The sequence below is a fragment of the Lycium barbarum genome, chromosome 10, assembly GCF_019175385.1.
Source record: "Lycium barbarum isolate Lr01 chromosome 10, ASM1917538v2, whole genome shotgun sequence".
In the NCBI taxonomy this organism is placed as follows: domain Eukaryota; kingdom Viridiplantae; phylum Streptophyta; class Magnoliopsida; order Solanales; family Solanaceae; genus Lycium; species Lycium barbarum.
In genome coordinates, this window is record NC_083346.1 from 57,533,148 (window position 1) to 57,560,101 (window position 26,954).

The window sequence follows — 26,954 nt, forward strand, 5'->3', positions numbered from 1 at the left end:
CGTCAAACTTCTTTCTTTACGTCTATCGTCTTCAAGTCTCGATTAAGATCATCAAATGTTATCTCTTACTTATCAAGTCATCGTGTATTTCATGCCCTTGGCTAGCTTATTCACTGTACGCTAACGGGGAAAATTTCCAAGGTGTTACAATTGCATAGGTATGTATGTGGATATATGAAATGGTTCTCCTAGAAAAAGAGTAAGTAAGTACGAGGATTGTCTTAAGAAGTACTATGAGGTATGAGCGCTTCCTGTATCTTACGTTATTCATTATGTTTTTTTTTTATCATATTACTATTCATGCCTTACATACTCAGTACATTGCTCGTACTGACGTCCTTTCTTGTGGACGCTGCATTCATGCCCGTAGGGAGACAACCCAGATTATTAAGAGCTCATCAGCAGAGTCTCAGGAGCGCTCCACTTATTTCGGAGCAGCAATCTATTGGTATCCTCCTTTTGTGTATATATCTTGGGCATGATGGGGTCCTGTCCTGTCTTTATAATTTCCAGTACTCCAGATAGAGGCTTGTAGACATGTGTGGATAGTTAGAAGTTTCATGACTCCATTAGTGTATATCTTATATATATATATATATATATATATATATATATATATATATATATATATATATATATATATATATATATATATATATATATATATGTTTATGAGATGAAGTTGATGATTATCGTGTAAATGAGTCTCATTGGGAGAATTTATACCCGTACATGTTATGATAATTGAGATTTAGATATGTGGTCCACCGAGATAGATGGGAGGAAGCATGATAGTTGGTGCTGCGTAGGCTAGCTCCGGGTCCCCGTCATGGCCCTCAGGTTGGGTCGTCACATTGAGCCTCAAAATGCAACATCTTAAGCCTTAAAGTACAACAACAAACTACCTCATTTGAATACATGGAAGCAATGCCCTCAGAGATGTAGCAACAACCCTTGAGTATAACATTTTGATGTCTCAAAATGACCAGAATGCAATAGTGTTTACCAAAATGCAGTGCCATAGAGTTATACGATCTTATGGCCCAGAATTCAAAAGCTTAGAGCTTACTAATGAAACAGCAAAGTAGAACAACAAATCATATTTACACATAAAGAATACTTACCTCACTGCAACCAGTGTCTTGCCTTAGAATATAGCAACAAACTTACCAAAATTTGTCTTGAATGTAGTATGGCAGCAACTTATGTAAGTGCATCATTTGAAAGCTACACAAGTATGGAGGCAGATCTTCCCCAAAGTTGACAGTGACTCAGATCATTTTGGGATTGGGATATTCCCCAAGTCATGCAAAATGGAAGGGGTGAAGGATGAGTATCAAACAAACAAACAAAAAAGGATTCAAACAAGATACTTTGTTTGTTGAAAATATTTGATTTTGGTTTGAGTTTTACAAACAGGTCCTGGTTGGCACTGTTTAATTTGAATAGGAGTTGTGGAATTCAATAGTTTCCCTGAACCTTTTTCTATTCTTTCAACAAGAACCTTACTCATTGAAACCAAAAACTGTTGGTAAAAGGGTTAAGGTGAAGAAACTTGGTTTTGACATAAGTAAGTTGCCATCTTTTTCCATCTTCTTAACCATCTATACATGGCCATGTCTCAATAGTTTTGAGATGTCCCAAGGATCTAGCTATGTTTAACTAGTAGAAGGAAAACATTCTAACACACAATCAAAGCTTCGGCAGGTTTGCACTAAATTCAACCAAATTAAACTTCTAAAAAAAAACAGATTCAGCTTAACAAACAAACTAGCTATTTCATGTTCATGTTAGTCCATTTCCTAGGATCCAAACAAACACTTGAAGTATACTTATGGCTGAATCTTGGATCAAATAAAGCAAGGTTAAACTTTATGTTTCAGATTTAGCCTTTAGATAAAAGAAGATGAAAAAGAGTAGTTCACTTTAAAAAAATCATTTAGCCTTCCAGAGGACATATTACATGTGATTCGTTGATCATTTAAAGTTCTTAACAAAATAGAAAGAAAACCAAACTGAATCACCCAGAACTTGAAGTAAAAATTAATCTGCATAATCTACACTTTATCTAATAGACCAAGCCCAATCTCCTAAGATCGATTTTGAACAGACAAAGAGTACTAAAAGCTGTAAAAGATTCATGTCTTTCACTTCAGATACCAAAAGTAGAATAAAGCTAAAACATTCAAGACCAAATCGACCAAACTAAGCTGAATTTAAACAAACATAAAACTAGACCAAGCAAATAAGTAGATGAAGAAATCACAAGAACAGAACTAAAAAATGACAGACTAGGGGAAAATTACTTATCTAATCTCAAAACAAAATTTACGACTAACTTAACCAACATGAATTTGATGAAACGGCAACACTAAATAAAATTAAAATAAAACTAAGACAAGGAAGAAAATTACCTTTTTACGGAGCAGCGGCGGGGGCGACGAAAGTTGACGACGAACTAACTTTCACCCAAATAGATTTTCGACGAACCGAATCGACTTCTAAAAATTAAATATGAGCGACAACTTCCTCGAAACTCAATGGCTTAGCCGGGTTTCTTAGTGTTCTCACTCTTGGGGTTGTCAAAAACCCCATTGTGGGTATGAAGACCCATTTTCATCTCTGAACTTTTGGAAAAAAAACCCTTAAAATGAAGAGCAAGGGTTTCTATTTATAGAACCCGAATGGAATATGACCGTTTCCCTTTTAAAAATCAAAATCCCAAACTTCTTCCAGAAGATAAGTAGAAATCCGTTGAGAAATAAAAGAAAAGGGTACATTATCCTTGAAGGCATGCTGGAATTGTACGTTCACAGAGAAAAATCTATTGCCAAGCTTAGGGATCGTTTTTTTTCTTTTGCCCTCATATGCTTTCTACAGGGGAAAAAGGGATTTTGAAATGGAGAGACGGGCTGGATCAGTCCCTTTTAGGCTTGACCCGGCCAAACTAAGAATAGGGCTAAATTTCGCATATGTGCCCATATATACGTAACTGTCAAGACCCAATTTAGGATCGCGCGGGCACTACCTTCCCCTCTTCGGTAGGCGAACCCTCAATCAATAACATAGAATCAAGTAAAAGCAATTTGAATATTCCAATAACTAAGTATGATTAACAGCGAAAATCAATTATCTAATAAACTCCAATATTGAGAGAGTTTACAACCGTTAAATAAATACGACTCTTTTCAAGTTCCCACGACCTGGTCTAGACTAGTACAAGAGCGACTAAAAGACACGGATTACAATAACACTATAAACCCAGCCTCCATCCCGAAATTAAATGGGAGGAGGCCTTCAGATTAGGCACTGCGCATCTACGAACATGTTGCAATCAATCACCTGAAACATTCTACACCCAAAAAGGGTGTAGCAAGAGCAGTATCAGTACAATCAACGTGTACTGAGTAAGCATCATAGGCCGACAATGGTTAGTAACACATATCAGTAAAAGAATTCACAACTAAACTTGATAGTAACTAAATCAAGTCATAATCCATGTACTGCTCATTCTAACATCCGATTCCTTAAATCCTTATCCTTTCCCTAATAATCACAAGAAGAATCCACAACTTTCTTTACAAAATCATATATCATTAGACCTTTCATAGTTGATCTAGAAATCAACCCCTCGTTATGAATCTTTTATTCTACCACCCTTAGATGCCCAACATACAACTGATCCTATGAACGATCCTCACAATAAGCCAACTAGTAAAATTAAGATAATCGAAGTCAAGTATACATCATAGCTTAGATAGCATTTAATCCCAATTATGCCAAGTCTCAATGTCTCAATCAAATCCAACATCACAAGTAAACATCAAATCATCTCAAACAAGACCTAATGCAATGCAATGCAATGCAATGATGTATGAATACAATGCAATGCCATGCAAATGCGGTGTACACATGTACTCCGAACGGAAATATCGACGTCTCGGTAGCACAATCAGTGTGACTCGCGAAGTCTAGGTGCCACCCGTCCCACATCTTTGCCCAACAGACAGACAGGACTCCAGATCTTTGCCTACGGGGGGTTCTCACCGGCACCACTCTGGGGGACCTGCAAAATCCATGCACTCAACGATTCCGGAACTAACATTGGATATCGGCCATGCAATCAACGATTCCGAAATGAAACATCGGACATCGGACTCTCACGTCACTCAAGTAAAACAGTTTATCAAGTATCAATTTCACTCAGTCAATGATTCCGGAATGAACACCGAACATTAGTCATGCAATCCAGTAAAAAAGTTTTATCAAGCATTAATTTCACTCAGTCAATAATTCCGGAATGAACATCGGACATCAGCCATGTAATCAAGTAAAAAGAGTTTTATCCATTATGACCAGGATCTCAACAATGTGTCATGAATAGATGAGAATGAGTGCAATGCATGTGTCAACATCAACAGTCTGATCAATAACACAAGTACTAACAATCGAGTACGCCAAAAATATGCCCGAGTCACAAATACCAACAGTGGGTATGCCAACAATAAACCGAATTACAAGTACCAACAGTGGGTACGCCAACAATATTTCCGAATCAAATCGTATACCACCAGTGGGTATGCCAACAGTATCGTAATCAAGATGATAAAATAGAATCCAACATCAACCAACAACTTATGGCATTAAGCCAACACAGCAGAACAATCAAGTCACACCATAACGGTGTGGTTAGCCCAAATACATAACAGGTTAATCAAGTCGATACATACTATTACCACTTCCCCTAACTCATCCTAATAGATTAGAACAAGTAATTTCACTTTCTACTCACAATCATTCCTCACAACTCGAACTAGAACTCAGCCCCAAACTTTGGTACATTTTATCCTTCCATATATCAACTAGGTTCGTCATTAATGGTATAACACGTTAGCCACATATTACGAAATTTCCATTGTGAGACATAAATAAATTATGTACCATCCACTACTCCCATGTCACATAAAATCTACCAATTTTCAAGAAAGCACACCAAACAACCTAAGGAGTCTACAGGCCACAAGCCCGAACACACAAATCACACAACAATCCCATCCTAGGACTCCATCCCAAATCTCCAATTCCTACTCATGCATTCTCCTTCCCTTTAATACACGAATATATAAAACTAATCAGAGTCTAACGAAAGAAAGTCGTAACCTACCTGGCAGCCGAGCAGGTGCCACGAACCCACATCTTGTTTCGTCTTTCGAAGCGTCTCCAAAAAATCAAACTCTATCACATATGAATTCTATGTAAGAAACCATGAATAATGATACCCATAATGACATATTCTATTCGAGTCAAAAACCCACTCTTTAATTTAGGAAAAATGGGTCTCAAGGCCAAAACGAGAGTCAAAATACCAATTTCAATACCAAAAGATCAAAACCCTTTATTATAATTATAGAAATACTCAATTAATTCTCAAAATCATCATTTATATGAAAATCCCCAAATTTGGATCTAAGAACCCTAACTTTGATCCCTAAATTTTATCACTAAAATGGAAGTAACATGTTTACCTAGTTTATAATCATCAAATCCATGCTTATGAAGCTATCCCAACCAATAATACACGATTCTAACGCCAAGAACCCATTAGGGAGAAAACCCATAAAAACCCTTCTTTTGATCTTAAGCCTTTTTATGGAAAATAGGAATCTAGCTAGTTTGTTCCCAACATATTCAAGCATATTCAACATTAATCTTACTATTTAGGAAGATTCTAGAAACCAAAAATGATTTAGAACTTAACTCAAGACCCCATTTGAAGACTCGTTAGATTCTATGGAACTAGATTATGCTAGATGATTAAGAGAGGTTAATGAAACCATAATAAGGTAGGAATGTTACCTTAGGGAAGGAATCACTTGAAAACCCTCCAATTCGCCTCCGCAAAGCTCTCAAGTAGGAATATAAATAATTACTAGGGTTTTGGGGTTTTAAACTTATAAGACTGCTCGTCGACCGCTCCAGCGATCGAGACACCGCCCCAACGGCTGGGCAAACCACTACAACAGTCAAGGCTAGGACTCCACTTACCATTGCAGCGGTAATCACACTGCCACAGCAGTGCCGCTACAGCGGACACTAGACACTATTTGATCCGATTTTTCGACTAGTTCCCGAGGCTGTCTGCTCATATACCATACATATAGACACACATAAAAACACTCTACGAATGCGCCTAAGGCCTTGGAATTCCCAACGGAGATCTCATTGACCATGTCATCTTTGGGTCAACTCTTTTTCACTTTAAGTCTATATTTCACAAAGGTTTCCCGAATCCCCATCTAGACACCTCGAGAAACGTGCCAATGATTCTCTCGGGTCAAAAATGAGCTAATCACTGCTCGAAAAAGGGCAAAAATACCGAAAAGGCTATAACGACCAAACGGGTCATTACAGTAACGTATATCATTAGTGTATACATGCATATATATGTGGCATATATACGACATTTTAAGAAGCTGATAAATACCACAAGTGTAAAATAAAAGTACCTTCATTTGTCTCACATTAATTAAATTGAAACTAGGCTAAATTCCTCAAAACATACTTAAACTTTATTTTAAAACTTAAAGATACCCAAAATAAACCGCTTGTTACTTGATTAATTCAAATCCCTCGACTTTGATGGAGTAGAATACTAAATGATGAATGGATTTGACTTGTAAAATGCGTATTCTACTCCGTTTGTAATCCAGGGACTCCAATTAATTGAGAAAAATTATCAGAGGTCAAAAATTAGGTATCAACACCTACTCAATCTACAATGGTTCTACACCAAATTCACCTCTTCTTGACACTAGTTCATCTCTCCAAACCCTAGGTTCTTAAAAACTCAAGAAGAATCAGAAAGGGGCGTGTGGAGTTCATCTAAGAGGTAAGACTTCGAATTTTATGAGTTTATTAATATGGTTTAGATTGGTGTAGAGTATTCTACAAGATTAGAATCCGCTAATGATTCGCACGAGGTCCAAGAAAACATTTTTAAGGCTAGAAAAGCCCTAGTTTTTCGAATAAGGGTAGAAATCCCTAGAATTGTTTAAAGTTCTAATATTTCTCATCTAAAATTATTGTAGTCTGATTTTTGAACCTTGGGAATTCCGCTTGTTAGAATTTTAGTGGGATTTAAGGTATGTCTCTTTTTGAACATACTCTTTCGATAATTTTTTATGAACTCTTTGGTTGTGGTTTGTATGCGTGAGGGACAAGCTCACATTAAACCTTGTTTGTACTATATTATACATATGTATTCATGATTGTTTTCCTCTCTAAAGGATGATTGAAAATTTAGATATAAAGCTTTGGTATTCGAACTCGAATTAACCCATAAGGGATGTTTAAACTTCATAATTGGAAAGCTTGACTATCTCTTGTGAATGCACTATAATGGATTGTGTTGAACTTGAAACTTGTTTAAAGAAGTGAACCCGATTTCTAAAAATTGAAATGACTTGATGTACCCCTATAATGGGATGATGAACATAATCCTAAATGAATAATGTGACTATCACGATATGACTTATGATTCGGCTTCCATGCCATGAATTGAGATTCGACTTCTATGCTATTTGTTACACCTCTCGTTTTCGTCATAAGAAATCCTATGGTTTCCTAGTTGAGTACGCCCTTGGAATGGAGATCAGTACCTAGGTTTTGAGGTATTAAGTGTCTTACCCCAGGTACTGAAGTAGAAGTATGTGTTCCTTGCAATACGATAGGATCAGTAGTTGAACGGATCAAATCGACGCAAATTAGAATGACTCAGAAAATTAGCAGACACTGGTCAGCTTCGACGGGCCGTCAAACCGTGCCGTCATCAGTGGCACAGCCTCTGAATCTATAGGTGATAATCGATAGAGTAAGTCAACGGACCTTCGACACATCGACGGGTCGTCAACCACCCCGTCGACCCGTATCACTAGAACATTCTAGTTCCATCTATAAATAACTAGTCTCGCTACTCTATTCCTCATTTACTCATTCCTAAACTAGTGCAAACCCTTAAATATTTCCTCTCAACACTTTCCATTATAATGGAAGAGTATTAGCAAGATCCGAGCCCGTAAAACCCGAGCCAGTGAAGAAAAGGGTTATTCCTAGGGTTTCTTTAAAGTTAATGAACTTGGGAACTGGAGTTAGGGTTTGATTCTAAGTATCCTAGTTTGTTTAAGGTATGTATATGATTCTTATCTTTGTGTTTGAGTTATTATCAAGAAATTTAGCTTTTTTAAGTAAAGGAATTATAGTTATGAAAGTTGTAAGTTGAATAAGAGTAAAGTTGGGTTTAAGGGCTATTTTGAGGAAGGATTTGGAGTAGAATTGATTATATTATGATATGTAGGGATTGATATTATTATGGATGATGTTGTTTTTGATGTTTGGGTTGGATTGGAAATGAAGGATTATTAAGTTTACAAAGGAGATGTTGCCCGAATTGTGTAAAGTTGTAAACTAGATTAAGGTTGGTATATGAGTACATTCTAGTCTAATAATTGGTACTTGCTATTGTATTTAGATTTGTCAAGCTTGGGATAGTAGCATACCTAGCTTGAAAAGCGAATAAGGTATGTTAAGGCCGTCCCTTTTATTTTTTTGGCATGATCCTATTTATCTGAACGAATAAGTAAGCGAATAAGCTCCAAAGACTCTACTCTTAGATGGTACAGGATTGATCGTATCCTTGATTCCCTATGTTTTATGTCTACGGCTTCCAGAGATCCCATGTTGCTCAGAGTAGTCCGGAGTATACTTTTCATGAGTCCTTCATGCATTTATAGATACATATATGTATGTTTCTTTCCCACACCGTGCGCATATGTTCGGGCAACACCACTAGGGTGGGCGGCTTATGGATAATGATAGAAACACCATGCCTATATGGCCGGGCACTACTAGTGGGCGGCTTATGATATCATTCCGGACGCGAGATGCCTGGACGTGAAATATGATGAGGATGATAACACCGTGCCTATATGGCCGGGCAGTATACACCGTACCTATATGGTCGGGCAATTCACTATATATATAGATGTATATGATTTTTAAAGAGAGCATGCATATTATACACCGCGGAGGCATTTTTAGTTGCACAAATGTTTTCAGATACTCAGTCACACAGATGCATTCAGACAGTCAGTTGGCTTATGAGTTTCAGATTCCTTTCATGATTCTTATGTATATGTTACTCTTATGCATTGCATACTCAGTACATTGTTAGTATTGACTCCCCCATTTGTTGGGGCGCTGCGTTCATGCCCGCAGGTTCAGGTAGACAGACAGGCAGCCCAACTTAGTAGGACTCCCATCCAGTAGTGGTCAGAGCGCTCCATTCGATCCGGAGCTGCGGTCTGTTTTGGTATGCTATTCTTTTGAGATATGTATGTGTATGGGTATGACGGGGCCCTGTCCCCTCCTTTCTACAACTTTATATTCTAGTAGAGATCTGTAGAAAGTTGTATGTAGATGACATGCCATATAGCTTTGTCGGCTCCTATTCTTTTATGTACAACATATGTGGCGGCCTAGTCGGCTTGCACCGTTCTTGTCAGTACTTATATATAATATGATGGTGCAGAGTTCATGATGTTATCCTTTTCTTCAGTCAGCATATTTTAGATCGAGTTATTCGTGGGCTCTTGTTATTCAGTGATGTTCAGGTATGAGTATAAGGGTGCTTGGTCATTAGAGGTCAGGCACTCATCACGACTCATCGGTTGGGTTGTGACAAAAGTGATATTAGAGCAGTTCCGTCCTAGGGTTTTCTACAGACCGTGTCTAGTAGAGTCTTATTTATGGGTGTGTCGTGCACCACACTTATAAACAGGAGGCTATAGGACATATAGGAAATTTCATTCTTTCTCTCTTTGATCATGTGATAGAGTCATGTGTTAAGAGTTCATCTTCTAATGATTTGTTCTAATTTCAGCGATGCCTCACAAGAAACCTACAGTCACCTAGAAGGGCAAAGGAGTGGCGGGAGAGGCCACTAGCCATACTCAATGGACCACCAAGGCTAGGGGCGAGTCTCAGAGTGAGTGCTCATCTCAGACTTCGCATACCCTGCCTCCAACACCTACCTGAGTGCCCCCAGTTCCTCAACCAGATGCACCGGGCCAGGAAATGCTAGATGCTAGATAGTTATTGACTAGATTAGTAGCCGCTCAGGCTCAGTGGCAGAGAGTTAGTGTTGATCAGGTAGACCGAGCTGGTAGTGCGAGGGTTAAGAATTTTGTCGGGTTAGATCCTCTAGAGTTCTCTGAGTTGAAGCAACATATGGACCCTCAGGACTTTACTGATAGTATGCAGAGGACTTTGAGAGTTATGCACACCGATGAGGTTAAGTCAAGTGGAGCTGTCTTCTTATAGGCTCCGTAATGTTATGGTGCAGTGGTATCAGGCATGGGAGCTATTTAAGAGAGAGAATGCCCCTCCAGCCATTTGGCGAGAGTTTTTAGATGCTTTTATTTGTCATTATTTACCACCAGAACTTCGAGGGGCCCGAGCAGACAGATTTTTGCGTATTGAGCAGGGCAGCATGAGTGTTCAGGAGTACAATGTATACCTCGATTCATTGGTTAGATATGCCCCAACTACGGTGGCTGAGATAGAAGATTGAGTTCATCGCTTCATGGCTGGTCTAGGGCCACATTTGATAAATGAGTGTAAGACACCTGCGTTACAGCCGGGCATGGATACTTCGTGTATACAGGCATATGCACAGAATCTGAAAGATCGTAAGCGTCAGCGGAGAATAGAGCAGGAGTGTGATCGGGGCCATGGTAAGAGGGCTAGATCTTTAGATATTGCTAGTGAGTTTAGGGGAGGACAGAGACGGCAGTATTCCCGGTATCTATTTCATTCAGCAAGGAGTGCGCCTCCACGGTTTCCAGGCCCTGGATTTGATCGGTCTTCTTATTCCGGAGTGGGCCAGAGTTCTAGAGCATCATGTTCTCAGCATAGACCGGAGTCAGGCTAGATGAGACCACCGGTACTGCAGTGTACCCAATGTTGTAGGTTACACTCTGGACAGTGTCGATTGGGATCAGGTGCTTGTTATGCTTGTGGTTAACCAGGTCATGCGATGAGGGGGTGTCCGTCGAGAGGGGGTGCAGACATGGTTCAGCCTAAAGGGTCCGTAGCTGGTTCTTATTCATCAGTACGCCCTTTAGGACAAAGTTCTCAGACACCAACAGGACGTGGTAGAGGTAGGAGCGGGGCATCTGGTTCGAGCAGTCCTCAGCACCGTGTTTATGTATTAGTTGGTAGACAGGATCATGAGATGTCTCCTGATGTTGTTATAGGTATATTATTAGTCTCTTCCTATAATGCATATGTACTGATTGATTCGGGTTCCACCTTATCATATGTTACCATTTGTTTCTAGCAAGTTATGAATAGAGCTTGAATCGATCAAACCGTTTGAGGTGTCTATGCTAGTTAGTGATCCAGTCATAGCTAGGCGGGTATATCAAAAATGTGTGGTGATAGTTTGTAATTGCCATACCCTAGCAGATTTGATTGAGTTGGACATGATTGATTTTGATGTTATCATGAGCATGGATTGGTTGGTTTCCTGCTATGCTAATGTCTATTGTAGAACAAAGGTAGTTCGATTACAGTTTCTCGACGCGCCAATCCTAGAGTGGAAGGGTAAGGCTGCCTCGCTGAGAGGTAGGTTTATTTCCTACCTTAAGGCAAGGAAGATGATCAGAAAAGGGTATATTTATCATCTAGTTCGAGTCCAGAATGTACAAGCAGAATCACCGACCCTTCAGTCTGTCCCTGTGGTCAATGAATTCCCAGAGGTGTTTCCAGATAAGCTTCCAGGCATTTCACCAGAGTGGGAGATTAATTTTACCATTGACCTATTATCAGACACTCAACCAATATCTATTCCTCCTTATAGAATGACATCCGCGGAATTAAAAGAATTGAAGGAGCAATTGAGGGATTTACTCGAGACGGGCTTTATTAGGCCCAGTACATCACCGTGGGCAGCGCCAATATTATTTGTAAGAAAGAAGGATGGCTCTTTGTGAATGTGTATTGATTATCGGCAATTGAATAAAATGATCGTAAAGAATAAGTATCCACTTCTGAGGATTGATTATTTTTTTGATCAGCTGTAGGGTGCTAAATATTTCTCGAAGATAGACTTGAGATCGAGATATCATCAGGTTAGGGTGAAGGGGGAAGATATTCCGAATACGGCATTCTGGACTAGATATGGACACTATGAGTTCCGTGTTATGTCATTCGGGTTAACTAATTCTCCAGCTGTATTCATGGACTTGATGAATCGTGTATTCAGACCCTTTCTAGATCTGTTCGTGATCGTGTTTATAGATGATATTCTGGTTTATTATTTGTTAGAGGCTGAACATGTAGATCATCTTCGTGCAGTGCTTAGAGTTCTTCGAGATAGGGAATTATATGCGAAGTTTTTCAAGTGTGAATTCTGGTTGAACTCTGTGGCTTTTCTTGGTCACATTATTTCAGATGAAGGCATTAGAGTGGATATTCAGAAGATTGAAGCTGTGAAGAATTGGCCAAGGCCCATGACACCAACGGAGATACGTAGTTTCCTTGGCCTAGCGGGATATTATAGAAGATTTGTGGAAGGATTTTCTTTTCTTTTTGCCCCATTGACCAAGCTGACTCAGAAATCAGCTAAGTTCCAGTGGACGGATGCATGTGAGCGGAGTTTTCAGATACTAAAAGACAAGTTGACCTAAGCACCCGTCTTAACTCTTCCAGAGGGAACAGATGGCTATGTGATATATTGTGATGCTTCAGGTATTGGATTGGGTTGTGTATTAATGCAACATGGTAAGGTTGTCGCTTATGCTTCTAGACAGCTGTAGAAGCACGACAAGAACTATCCAACCCATGATCTTGAGTTAGCTGCAGTGATTCATGCCTTGAAGATGTGGAGACACTACTTATATGGTGTTCATGTTGATATCTATACTGATCACAAGAGCCTCCAGTATATCTTTAAGCAGAAGGATTTGAATTTACGTCAGAGGCGATAGTTAAAGTTGCTGAAAGATTATGATGTTGATATTTTGTACCATCATGGGAAGGCTAATATAGTAGCTAATGCTCTTAGTCATAAATCCATGGGTAGCTTATCACATGTGCAGCCAGAGAAAAAGGAGATCACCCGCGAAGTCCGTCACTTGGCTAGCCTTGGAATTCGACTGTTAGATTCAGGTGATGCAGGAATTACGGTCCAGGATATAGCGATGTCATATTTGGCAGCAGAGATAAAGGAACGCCAGTATGAAGATCCTGTTTTAGTTCATTATCGGGACACAACTCCTCAGAAAAAAAAAGACACCCTTTGTGATTACAGAGGATGGAGTACTCAGGTATCGAGATAGATTGTGCATTCCCGATGTTGCAGGACTTCGTCAGCAGGTTATGGGGGTAGCACATCATTCTCACTATTCTATTCATCCGGGCACAACAAAGATGTATCATGATCTCAAAAAAGTTTATTGGTGGGATGGTATGAAAAGAGATATAGCAGATTTTATCGCTTAGTGTTTGAATTGTCAACAAGTCACGATAGGGCACCAGAATCTCGGAGGTTTATTACAGGCTATGGAGATTCCGCTATGGAAATGGGAAGTAATCAATATGAATTTCATTACAGTTTGCCCCCTACTCAGCGGAAGTATGATTCAATATGTGTCGTAGTTGATAGGCTTACCAAGTCAGCTCACTTCCTCCCTGTTAGAACTATTTATTCAGCAGAAGATTATGCAAAGCTTTATCTTAAAGAGATCGTACAACATCATGGTGTTCCTACAACCATTATTTCAGATAGAGGAGCGCAGTTTACAACTAACTTTTAGAGATCTTTTCAGAATGGATTGGGGACTCAGGTGAGTCTTAGTTCAACATTTCATCCGCAGACAGATGGGTAGGCGGAGCGTACTATATAGACACTTGAGGACATGCTGAGAGCTTATGTAATTGACTTCCGAGCTAGGTGGGATGATCATTTGCCTCTTATCGAGTTTGCATGTAATAACAATTACCATTCCAATATTCAGATGGCTCCTTATGAGGCTTTGTATGGACGGAGATGTAGATCACCTATAGGATGGTTCGATATGAGAGAAAGTCAGTTAGTAGGCCTAGATTTGATACAACAAGCGGTTGACAAAGTGAAAGTGATTCAAGAAAGGCTACTAGCGGTGCAGAGTCGACAAAAATCCTATGCAGCTAACCGGCGGCGCAAGTTAGAGTTTGAGGTAGGCGATTCGGTTTTCCTGAAAATTTCACCTATGAAGGGAGTTATGCGATTCGGCAAGAAGGTTAAGTTGAGCCCTTGATACATTGGGCCATATAGAATCATTCGTACAGTGGGCCATATAGAATCATTCGTACAATGGGTAAGGTAGCATATGAGTTAGAACCACCCTTTGAGTTGGAGTGTGTGCATCCGATATTTCATGTGTCCATGCTCCGTAAGGGTATAGGAGATTCTTCAAGGGTTCTACTGAATAATGATATCCAGGTGACTGAGCAGTTATCATATGAGGAAACCCTAGTGGCTATACTAAATAAGCAGGTTCATCTATTGCGAACTAAGGATGTGTCTTACGTTAAAGTTCTTTGGAGGAATAATAATGTTAAAGAGAAAATGAAAGCTAAATACCCGTATTTATTACCGTCATCTCAGGAGGCTCAGTCTGAGGCATTACCTTCCCCTGGTATTTATTTCGTTTATAGTTATTGTGATGAGTCGTGTGAGGCCATGGTGTTGTATATATTAGCATGTGGCCCTGTGTGGCATAATTTTGGGTTGCTGTGTACAAGTTAGATTGGTACATTTACAAGGGAGACTCTGCCCAAATATTTATAGCCTATGACTCGTATGAACATTCGAGGACGAATGTTTCTTGGGGGGGAGGGGGGGGGGAAATGTTACACCTCTCGCTTTCATCGTAAGAAATCTTATGATTTCCCAGTTGAGTATGCCCTTGGAATGGAGATTAGTACCCGAGTTTTGAGGTATTAAGTGTCTTACCCCGAGTACCAAAGTATAAGTATGTGTTCCTTGTAATACGACAGGATCAGAAGTTGAACGGATCAAATCGACGCGAATTGGAATGACTTAGAAAATCTGTAGACACCAGTCAGCTTCGACGGGCCATTGATCCGCGCCGTCATCAATGGTATAGCCTCTGAATCTGCATGTGATAATCGATGGAGCAAGTTGACAGACCGTCGACACATCGACCCTCCCATCGACTCGTATCACTCGAACTTTCTAGTTCCATCTATAAATAACTAGTCCCACGACTCTATTCCTCATTTCGTCATTCCTAAACCAGAGCAAACCCTTAAATATTTCCTCTCAACACTTTCCATTATATTGGAAGAGTTTTAGTAAGATCTGAGCCCATAAAACCCGAGCCAGTGAAGAAAAGGGTTTCTCCTAGGGTTTCTTTGAAGTTGTTGAACTTAGGAACTGGAGTTAGGGTTTGATTCTTGGTATCCTAGTTCCTTTAAGGTATGTATATGATTTTTATGTTTGTGTTTGAGTTATTGTCAAGAATTTTAGCGGTTTTAAGTAAAGGAATTATAGTTATGAAAGTTGTAAGTTGAATAAGAGTGAAGTTGGGCTTGAGGACTATTTTGAGGAAGGATTTGGAGTAGAATTGATTATATTGTTATATGTAGGGATTGATATTGTTATGGGACATGTTGTTCTTGATGTTTGTGTTGGATTGGAAATGAAGGATTATTAAGTATACAAAGGAGATGTTGCCCAAATTGCATAAAGTTGTAAACTAGATTAAGGTTGGTATATGAGTACGTTCTAGTCCAATAATTGGTACTTGGTCTTGTATCTAGGGGAGAGAATGCTCCTCCAACCATTTGGCGATAGTTTTTAGTTGTTTTTATTTGTCATTATTTACCACCAGAAGTTCGACAGGCCCGAGCAGACAAATTTTTGCGTATTGAGCAGGGCAGCATGAGTGTTCAGGAGTACAATGTATACTTCGATTCACTGGCTAGATATGCCCCAGCTATGGTGGCTGAGATGGAAGATCGAGTTCATCGCTTCATGGCTGGTCTAGGGCCGCATTTGATAAATGAGTGTACGACAACTGTGTTACAGCCGGGCATGGATATTGCGTGTATACAGGCATATGCACAGAATCTGAAAGATCGTAAGCGTCAACGGAGAATAGAGCAGGAGTGTGATCGGGGCCATGGTAAGAGGGCTAGATCTTTAGATATTGCTAGTGAGTTTAGGGGAGGACAGAGACAGCAGTATTCCCGGTATCTATTTCATTCAGCAGGGAGTGCGCCTCCACGGTTTCCAGGCCCTGGATTTGATGGGTCTTCTTATTCCGGAGTGGGCCAGAGTTCTAGAGCATCAAGTTCTCAGCGCAGACCGGAGTCAGGCTAGATGAGACCACCGGTACTGCAGTGTACCCAATGTTGTAGGTTACACTCTGGACAGTGTCGATTGGGATCAGGTGCTTGTTATGCTTGTGGTTAACTAGGTCATGCGATGAGGGGGTGTCCGTCGAGAGGGGGTGCAGACATGGTTCAGCCTAAAGGTTCCGTAGCTGGTTCTTCTTCATCAGTACGCCCTTCAAGACAAGGTTCTCAGACACTAACAGGACGTGGTAGAGGCAGAAGTGGGGCATCTGGTTCGGGCGGTCCTCAGCACTGCGTTTATCCATTAGTTGGTAGAAAGGATCATGAAGTTTCTTTGAAGTTGATGAACTTGGGAACTGGAGTTAGGGTTTGATTCTTGGTATCCTAGTTCATTTAAGATATGTACATGATTCTTATCCTTTTGTTTGAGTTATTGTCAAGAATTTTAACGGTTTTAAGTAAAGGAATTATAGTTATGAAAGTTATAAGTTGAACAAGAGTAAAGTTAGGCTTGAGGGATATTTTGAGGAAGGATTTGGAATAGAATTGATTATACTGTGATATGTAGGGATTGATATTGTTATGGATGATGTTGTTGTTGATGTTTGGGTTGAATTGGAAATGAAGGATCATTAAGTTTACAAAGGAGATGTTGCCTGAATTTCGTAAAGTTGTAAACTAGATTAAGGTTGGTATATGAGTACGGTCTAGTCTAATAATTGGTACTTGGTCTTGTATTTATATTTGTCAAGCTCGGGATAGTAGCATAACTAGCTTGAAAAGCGAAAAAGGTATGCCAATGCTATCCCTTTTATTCTTTTGGCATGATCCTATTTATCTGAACGAACAAGTAAGCTAGTGAGCTCCAAAGACTCTACTCTTAGATGGTATAGGATTCATCGTATGCTTGATTCCCTGTGTTTTATGTCTATGGCTTCCAGAGATCCCATGTTGCTCAGAGTAGTCCGGAGTATACTTTTCATGAGTCCTTCATGCATATATATGGTCGGGCAGCACCACTACGGTGGGCGGCTTATGGATAATGATAGTAACACCGTTCATATATGGCCAGGTAGACACCACTAGTGGCCGGCTTATGATATCATCCCGGACGCGGAATAATGATGAGGATGATAACATCGTGCCTATATGGTCGGGCAGTATACACCGTACCTATATGGTCGGGCAATTCAATCTATATATAGATGTATATGATTTTTAAAGAGAGCATGCATATTATACATCGCAGAGGTATTTTCAGTTACATATATGTTTTTAGATACTCAATCACACAGATGCATTCAGACAGTCAGTTGGCTTATGAGTTTAAAATTCCTTTACTCTTATGCTTTGCATACTCAATACATTGTTCGTACTGACTCCCCTATTGCTTGGGGGGCAGCGTTCATGCCCGGAAGTTCAGGTAGACAGACAGACGTCCCAGCTCAGTAGGATTCCCATCTAGCAGTGGTTAGAGCACTCGTATGCTATTCTTTTGAGATATATATATATATATATATATATATATATATATATATATATATATATATATATATATATATGTGTGTGTGTGTGTGTGTGTGTGTGTATGGGTATGGCGGGGCCTTGTCCCATCCTTTCTACAACTTTATATTCCAGTAGAGGTCTGTAGACAGTTGTATGTAGATGACATGTGATGTAGCCTTATCGGTTCCTATTCTTTTGTATACAACATATGTGGCAGCCTAGTCAGCTTGCACCGTTCTTTTCAGTACTTATATATAATATGATGGTGCAGAGTTCATGATGTTATCCTTTTCTTGAGTCAGTATAATTTAGATCGAGTTATTTGTGGGCCCTTGTTATTCAATGATGTTCAGGTACGAGTATAGGGGTGCTTGGTCATTAGAGGTCAAGCACTCATCATGACTCATCGGTTAGGTCGTGACACTATTCTTGTGATTCGACTGCTTTTCTATGATTCCCTATTGTTTGTGTTTGGCCTAGATACTCGAGAGGAAGGGTAGTCACTATGGATCCTAGTGGGGTTAGCCTAGCCATTCGGGAGGAAGGGTGGTCATCGACGGTTACACACCCCAATGCGGTATTTGCCTAACTATTCGAGAGGAAGGATAGTCATCATGGGTCAAATTGCACCGGTATGGGGCTTCTATGCTATTTAGGGAACCTTACATGGTCATCCCTTCATTTTAATTACTTGGGCCTGTATTGGCATGTGTTATACTTTGTTTGCCTGTGAGTGGCTTATTGATGATAATGAACTTGTTTGTCTGTGAGTGGCTTATTGATAATAATCAACTTGTTTACCTGTGAGTGGCTTGTTGACGCTAATGAACTTGTTTTCATGTGAGTGGCTTGTTGATGATATTGGACTCCAAATGGAAAAACTCAAATTGTAATTTACGGCTTAATGGATCGGAAAAGATATATATTTGTCTTAATGGTTTCTTTTGATGGTTATAAAATTGATAGTTTATCTTGTCTCTGGATTTCAAACTGTTTTTATTGAAATTGTTTCACTGATCTTTATTAGATTATTTTGCTATTAACTATTGTCCCTGAGACACTCACTGAGTACCCAATACTCAGGTATGCCATTGTTGTTTTTGATGTTATGTTAGGTAACGAAAAAGAGCAAGTTCATGATACGAGTACGGATTAGGAGGACTTGCTGCTTTCCAGACTTATCGGTGAGCCCACACCTTTGTTTGTGGGACACCGCTCCATCATTATTTATTTATTTATTTTAGTTTTCGGGCTGTTCCATGAAGTTAGATACTCGTTTATTCATCATAGAAGCTCCACATATAGTTGTCAGAATTGTGGGTAGATGTTGAAGTCTCCTATGACTTTTTTCAGGAGTTTGTCGCGTTCATAACTAATCTTTTATATTAGACTTCCGCTGATTTTGTTTCATAATTGTAATCTTAATTTTATTTAGTTATTTATAACTTGTTTAATTAATTAATGAAAGGTTATCGAAAAAGGACTTGACGTTATTGATTTATAAGGTACCTCCCATGTTGTTCATGACATCTGATGCTGGTCACATATAGGGTGGTTTTGGGGCGTGAAAAGCTTGGTATCAGAGCCTAGGTTTAGAAGTGTCCTAGGATTGTTGTGGAGTTGTGCCTAGTGGAGTCTTCTTCATGCAGACTAGCTACCCGTATGGGTGTATGACTACCAGGACATTATAGATTTTTCTTACTCTCTTGATTCTAGATTGCGTCGTAGAGCTTGAACACCTCTTTAGGATCATTCTGACATATTCGTTACTCATGCCTCATGAAAATGATTTTATCTCGTGTTGCAGTTTCTAACCTAGTGAACGATGGTACTATGAGGTGCACGTTAGTTGTGATGTATAATTTAATGGATGGTGCAAAGTCCCGTGAAATTCAATAGTGGGCATAAGTATATATGGTGACCGTCGGGTGTGATTGTTGATCTTTTGAGACAGGTATAAAATGATATAGTCCTGATTATAGGGTACCGAAATCTTGTTAGGCTTAATGAAATTGTTAAGATGGGTAAGGTTTCTTGTGATAGACACAACCTCTTCTATGAAACAAAAAGAGTTGTAGCAGCCAATATATGAGATTAGTGGTGGTGATTACCTACATTAAATTAATTATTTATTTAAAATATGCGGTGAGAGTTTTCTTATGGTATAGTTAATATTTTACTAGAGAATCACTAAAGTATTGTATAGAAGTTATGAGACTTAGAGTATATTTTAAACTAGGATAAAAGGTTGTGATGGTCTGTCATTGTAGTGTTGGTCATAAAGAAGCTCAGGTGTAAGGCATGAATAAGTGGATAAAATAGTCAGGAATTGAAGGTTATAGGCTATACTTTTAGAATTCGGGGAAAAGAGACTCTATAATTTATGTTGGGATATGGATTTAGTTTGAGTGAAGATGTTAAGAAAGAGTTAAAAAAATAATGAGACCCTGGGAAGAGAGTGTGCTTTTAGGCTACATCCTTTGAGCTTTTGTTCTTGTTTATTTGGTTTGTTCTGTTGTAGTGTTTTAATGTTTAGGATTGAAGGTTGGACCTTTGATATTTATATAAATCAATTTGTTGGTGTGACTAGATTAGAGACATTCATATGTGTATTTTTGGATGATGCTATGATGCTGCGGTGCTCTCTGTAGGCTTAAGTAGACGGATCTATGTATTATTATGGTTTTGAGACATAATAAAGATGTGATAGGCTTAGAGAATTAGAGATTAGAAGAAGGGAAATTTGAGGATATCTCGTAGTGAATTAAGAACTATTGTACATTGAGGCGAGATTTTTAGTGGGTTAAAAGATCTGTGCTATTTTGATGTTTAGTGGAAGACTATATTTTAGGCTTGAAACCGAAAACAGCCGCTTGTGGAAGAATGATTTAAGAGGATGATGGACTTTGATTTAAGCTTTAATTTGTTATTCTGGGTTTAATATAAGGAAATTCTGATTTGAGGTTGTAATTAGATGGACTTGTGTGATTGGATAGATTACTTTTATCATGGACTCTCAATATACTACGTGCCTATGATTTTACTCTAATGGCTCTAATTTTATCTAGCTCAAAAAGGATTTGTGTTGATGCTTATGTTTGGTACTAAGTTTTAGGCTGGAACTTTCAATAATCATATTGGTGGGAGAATGATAGTATGAGAGAGATGAAAACTAGATTTGAACGAATTGGTTTGATATAGAGAATACTAGGTCTCAAGTCAATAATCAATGACATGTGTGGGGTGTGGGTATGATATATGTGGGTTTTAGATGAGTAAGTGAATGAAGGATAAGACATTACATAAAGATGAAACCTTGGTTACAAAAGTAAGATGGTGTGCCTAAGGAGGTATATTGTTACAAAACGAGATGCTAAGCTTGTTTACTATGAGAGTTAAATTAGTAGTCTAGAGTGGCAATAACTGGGAAAATACTTAGCATATTGTATGGTATTCTTAAGAGTTTAGTTGAGGTAGAACTAATATTAAATAGATTCTTGCATCTTAAGAGCTACGATAATGTTGCTGGTAAGTCATAAAGTCGAGGAACGTGCTTATATCATATTATGAATATTAATGTATTTAGTGTAAGATTGAATAATTATTCATCAAAGATTGTATATGTTGAAGGTAGTCATACCTATATATATTTACTATGTCTGGAGGGTAATGTCATTTTGGCTATAATTAGCAAGATTATGATTGACCAAAGGAAATTAGAGAACAACACCCTAAGGGCAAGATGTCAAAAGTATCTAGTATTAAAGAGTAGGTCCTTAGAGTTATAAAGTTTCAAAGAGTCTGATGGCCAAGAGCATGCTAAATAGGGGAGATACCCTATGTAATTTTAAAATTTATATGATTTAAAAGGCCTATGATATGTGGAATATAATAGTACGATACCTACCTAGAGTTATGACTAAGACTGATGTGAGAGGTTGTACAGTGATAAAAACGAAAGGATATTATGTTAGACAAAGTTAAGGTGCAAATGAGCCACATAAGATTAAGAAAGGGGAATATATAAGTAGTCAATACTCCCTCTTTGTAGCAACTATAGGTATGCTTGTTCTTTCCAAATTTAATAAAGACGCGAAGTAAGGTAAGTTACGCTTGAATCATGTGTTGTTGAATTAGCCTCCTTGTCGGAGTATATTATCTACATTGATATATTGTACGCCTCCTTGTCAAAGCATTACGTGTTAAACCCGTTGGTTATCTAACTCTTGGGAAATTGAGCTAAAGGTAGAAACCCCCTTACTTTGTGTTTGTGTGTTCTAGTTGTTAGAATTCCTGTGGGAACTATGTTATTCTTATTTAGGTGTTAGTGATATTTTTATCCTTCCGGGGTCATTTAGTACAAAGGAAGCTCAACTTTATGGTTTGGCTCGTAGTGAGGTGGCTGAAGCCTCAAACGCTGTGGTCACAGGTATTCTAACTATTTGTCCTCTTGATGACCTATTCATTGATCGGTGCAGAACCAAATCCTTCTTATGTGACTCCATACTTGGTCCTTAAATTTTGGTGTGGAAACAGAACAATTGTTAGAACCCTTCTTCTGTGAATAATCCTGCTAGTCTCCCCGCTATTTCTTCTGAGGTTTATAAAGACTGTTTGGTTGTAGTTAAGGGTCGTAAGACTACCATTTGTTGATTTGAATTAAAAATGGTGAACTTTGATGTGATTATGGGGACAAACTGTCTTTCCATGTGTCATGAAACTCTAGATTGTCAATCAGTACTACTTAGGCTTGAATTTCTTGATGAGTCGTTATAGAGTAGAAAAGTCATATTGCAAAAACCCTCGGGATAGGCTTATGTCGTACTTTAAGACATATAGGGTGAACTCGAAGGGTGTAGTTTCCATCTAGTTGTCATTAGTGACACTCAGGACGTATTGGTTTGGTTTCCGAAGGGTTCGGGTGTGATTTAGGTCATTAGTTAGGAAACTGGTTAAGTTAGAATTGGAGTTGACCACGGTTAACATCGGGTCAAGATGATCCCGTGTTGATGTTTTGAAAGTTCCAATAATTTTTTACGATGATTTTGGACATGTCCACCAAGTTTGGTTAGATTCCGATGAGTTTTGGATAAGTTTGGGTTGTATGGTGATTGTTTTCGGTTTCGATGTCGATTTGAGCATAAATGGTACCATATTGAGCAAACGACCTTTGATTCGTTTTTTGACTGAACCCTTTATATCCGTATCGTAATTTTGGAACTATAGCAACTGAAATCATCAAGTTTCTACATCGTATGAGGGATTTATTGTCATTTTACTAAGAATTGGTTGCCAGATTTTTCAGATTAATTACGAAATTGCCACTGAATTCGTATTTAAAAATCTGCACTATTCCAAATATTGAAACCAACATATCTAAGGTCAGATGGAGTGATTCGAAAGCCTAACTTGACTGGAATTTCACGAGGAATCAATTGGAAGCATCAAAAGTAAGTTTCAGAATTGTTTGGTACAGGAAACGAGGCAGAACAACTGGGTATTTTTGGCTATTAATGTTGTTGGATTTTTTCTCATCTTGAAAGTTTGGGTTTAGGAGAATTTAAGAATGTTCTTCAAGTTTCTTTCATGGGGTAAGTTCTAAACCATATCTAAGTATTTCTCTTTGATTCATTCCCTTGGTTTAAGCTTTAATCCATGGTTTCTAAAGTAGGAAATTGGACTTTTTCATGAAGAAGGTTTAATGGGTCTTTCTTGAGAAGTTCATAAATTTAGTTAGACTTCCTAGGTTGCTTTAAATGATGAAATTGATTGGGTTTATGCTAGATTATGATGTATCTAAGGTTGTTAATCATATATCTTCCATTATTAGTGTCGGATTCTTGAATCTAAGAGTTGGAGTTTGTACCCAAAATTGGGAGTTTTGCTTGGATTTCGAAATTGGATGAATCCTTGAGTTAATTTAACAATTAGTGACTGGTTTTGATCACCTAGTATTTAATTTGATATTCTACCCTCGAATTTCCCATTTTGACCTTGTAGGCCTTGTTTCCCCAAATTCTAGGGTTGGGTTTTAACCTAAATTGAATGATTGCAATATTAGTATCGATCTTCATCATTTCTAATATAGATTTCGAATATGCCTAGACTTTCTTGATCTTGAGGCTCAGCGGAAGGGCAAGGCTAAAGAGTGATTGTTGGTGTTTGCTGTTCGGCCATCCAGGTAGGTTATGGCTTACCCTTGATAAGACTTCATGTCGCGAAGCATATATTTAGATGATATTGTCAGAGAAAGCATTTAAACCTTAGGGTATGAAGTTGGGTTAGATATTGTCTTAGGTTGGGCCTTTTTGCGTGATTGGGGCTAGCCACCTCGTTGTGTTGTGACTTGATTGTTCTGTTGTGTTGGCTTGATGCCACGTGCTGTTAGTAGATATTGGAATCTGTTGTTATCTTACTGGTTGATGTTGATACGAGGATAGAGTTCTATATGACTTGTGTAGTCTTTCATGATATCATTGGCGTACCTATGTTAGTACATGCGACATTGATATATTGTTGGCGTACCCATTGTTGGTACTTGTGATATTGATCTAATTATTGATGTTGATACATGTATTGCATGCATTCTATTGATATACTATTGATACATTCTTGGTACTTGATGAAACACTGTGATGAGCTGGGCTCGGTCTTTAAAAGAGAGTGACGTGAGAGTCTGATATCTGATGTTAGTTTCTGAATCGTGGATTGTGTGAAATAGAGATGAAAGTCTGTGATCTGAAGTCATGTACCGGAGCGGAATGAGGGTTAATAAGAGATCTTGTTGTTGTCATCTGCATACTTGAATCATACATTGAGCACTCATCTTGCATATATATATATATATATATATATATATATATATATATATAAGGCACATTTGACAGGGCTGTGACGATGTGGCCTATGTTGTTTTGACATACTTGGGAGGTTTTATACTAATTGCACGACCATTCTATATTGTGTGATATGGGATGGTCGGTAGGTGTGAAAGGTGGAAAGGTCGTCTCTATGCTGTGTGATACGGAGCGACATAGTACATGGACTCCGCGGGTCCCGTAGGGTGGTGCCGGTGAGAACCCCCCGTGGGGAAATATCCGGGGTCTCGTCTATCTGTTGGGCAAAGATTCGGGGCAAGTGGCACTTACACTTTGCGAGTCACCTTGGGTTGTGCTACCGAGACATCGATACTTCCGTCCGGAGTACATATGTACACAGCATTGCATTTGCATTCATACATTACTGCATTGCATTGCATTATGGCTTATACTGTGATGATCTAGTGTTTTACTTATGTTGTTGGGTTCGGATTGGATATATTAAGACTTGACAAACTTGGGTTTAGATGCTTCCACCAAGGTGATGACGTGTACTTGATTTTTTTTTGTGGTTGACTCATACTTGTTGCTTTATCTGACTATCTTACTTTATTGTCTGAATTATGTTAGCTATACTTAGTCGACCGATGATACCTACCAGTACTGTGGTTTTGTACTGACCTGCACTTGCTGTATTCTTTTATGAATGCAGAATTCCAGGCTGGATACACTTCTATTTCTCGTAGCTAAAAGTCGCACCGAGATTTTCTTAGAGTCTACAGGGTGAGCACGAGACGTCTGCCGCCTTGAAGATTCTTCTTTCTTTTATTTCTTATTTCCTATTCCTAGACGTATTCAGACTTGATGTATTATTGATATTCCAGACTTGTAGAATTTAGTTAGATGCTCTTGTATGACCAGACCAGATACTGGGGTAGATTTCATTTACTTCCGCATTTCCTTATTTATATTATAATTACGAGACTTTCGCTAATTTACTTATTCCGCTTTTTCTATTATTTGTGAATGTTTAGTTAAGGGTTGTCCTACCGAGGTGGGAAAGGTAGGTGCCCGCACGACTTAGTGAAATGGGGTCGTAACACGTGTGTTGGCCCCACATCGTGGGCCCAATGACGAAAAATACCTCTCTGACCAGGCACCCGCAGGGGGTCAGGCGTTGGCCATGAGTCGCGGGCCCAACACGGTAACGGCGAATTTTCGGGTCAAAAGTCGGATTTTCGACTTTTAATTCCTATTTAAGCATGAGGTTAGTTTCTACACATCCCTAATCATAAAAAATCAACCCTAAGGCCTCCCCAAACCACTAAGTTGAGTTCCTACTCAATCTACAATAGTTCTACACCAAATTCACCTCTTCTTGACACTAGTTCATCTCTCCAAATCCTAGGTTCTTGAAAATTAAAGAAGAATCGAAAAAGGGACTGTCACAACCCAACCGATGAGTCGTGACGAATGTCTGACCGCTAGTGACCAAACACCCCTATACATATATCTGAACCATACTGAACATCAGGGGCCCATAAGTGACTCGAACTGATCTCATAAATGGGGGTGACACCATAAACTCTGCACAATCTATACATATACATATACATGCTGAAGGAACAGTGCAACTACATATACTGACTAATACATACAACTGTCTATAGACCTCTACTGGAATAAAGCTATAGAAAGAATGGGACAGGGCCCCGTTCTACCCATATGCATATACATCTCAAAAGGGTGGCATACCAAAACTGATTGCAGCTCCGGATCAAATGGAGCACACTAACCACTGCTGGATATAGGGATCCTACTGAGCTGGACCACCTGTGGGTCTACCTGAACCTACGGGTATAAACGCAGCCCCTCGAGCAATGGGAAGTCAGTACGAATAATGTACTGAGTACGTAAGGCATAAGAACAACATATATATATATACAAGAATCATGAATAAAATTTGAACTTATAAACTGAAGTGACTGTCTGCATGTATTTGTATGAACTAGTATATGTATGTATTTGCATAAATCTGTATGACTGACAATGCCTCTGTGGGCATATAATACGCATGCTCTCAATGAAAATCATGATCATGTATATATATAGGTCATAGTGCTGAGGAACGTTCAGCCCAATCCATATCCCATATAATAGTGCCGAGGAACGTAGGACCCGATTCATATATCATCATCATCACAGTGC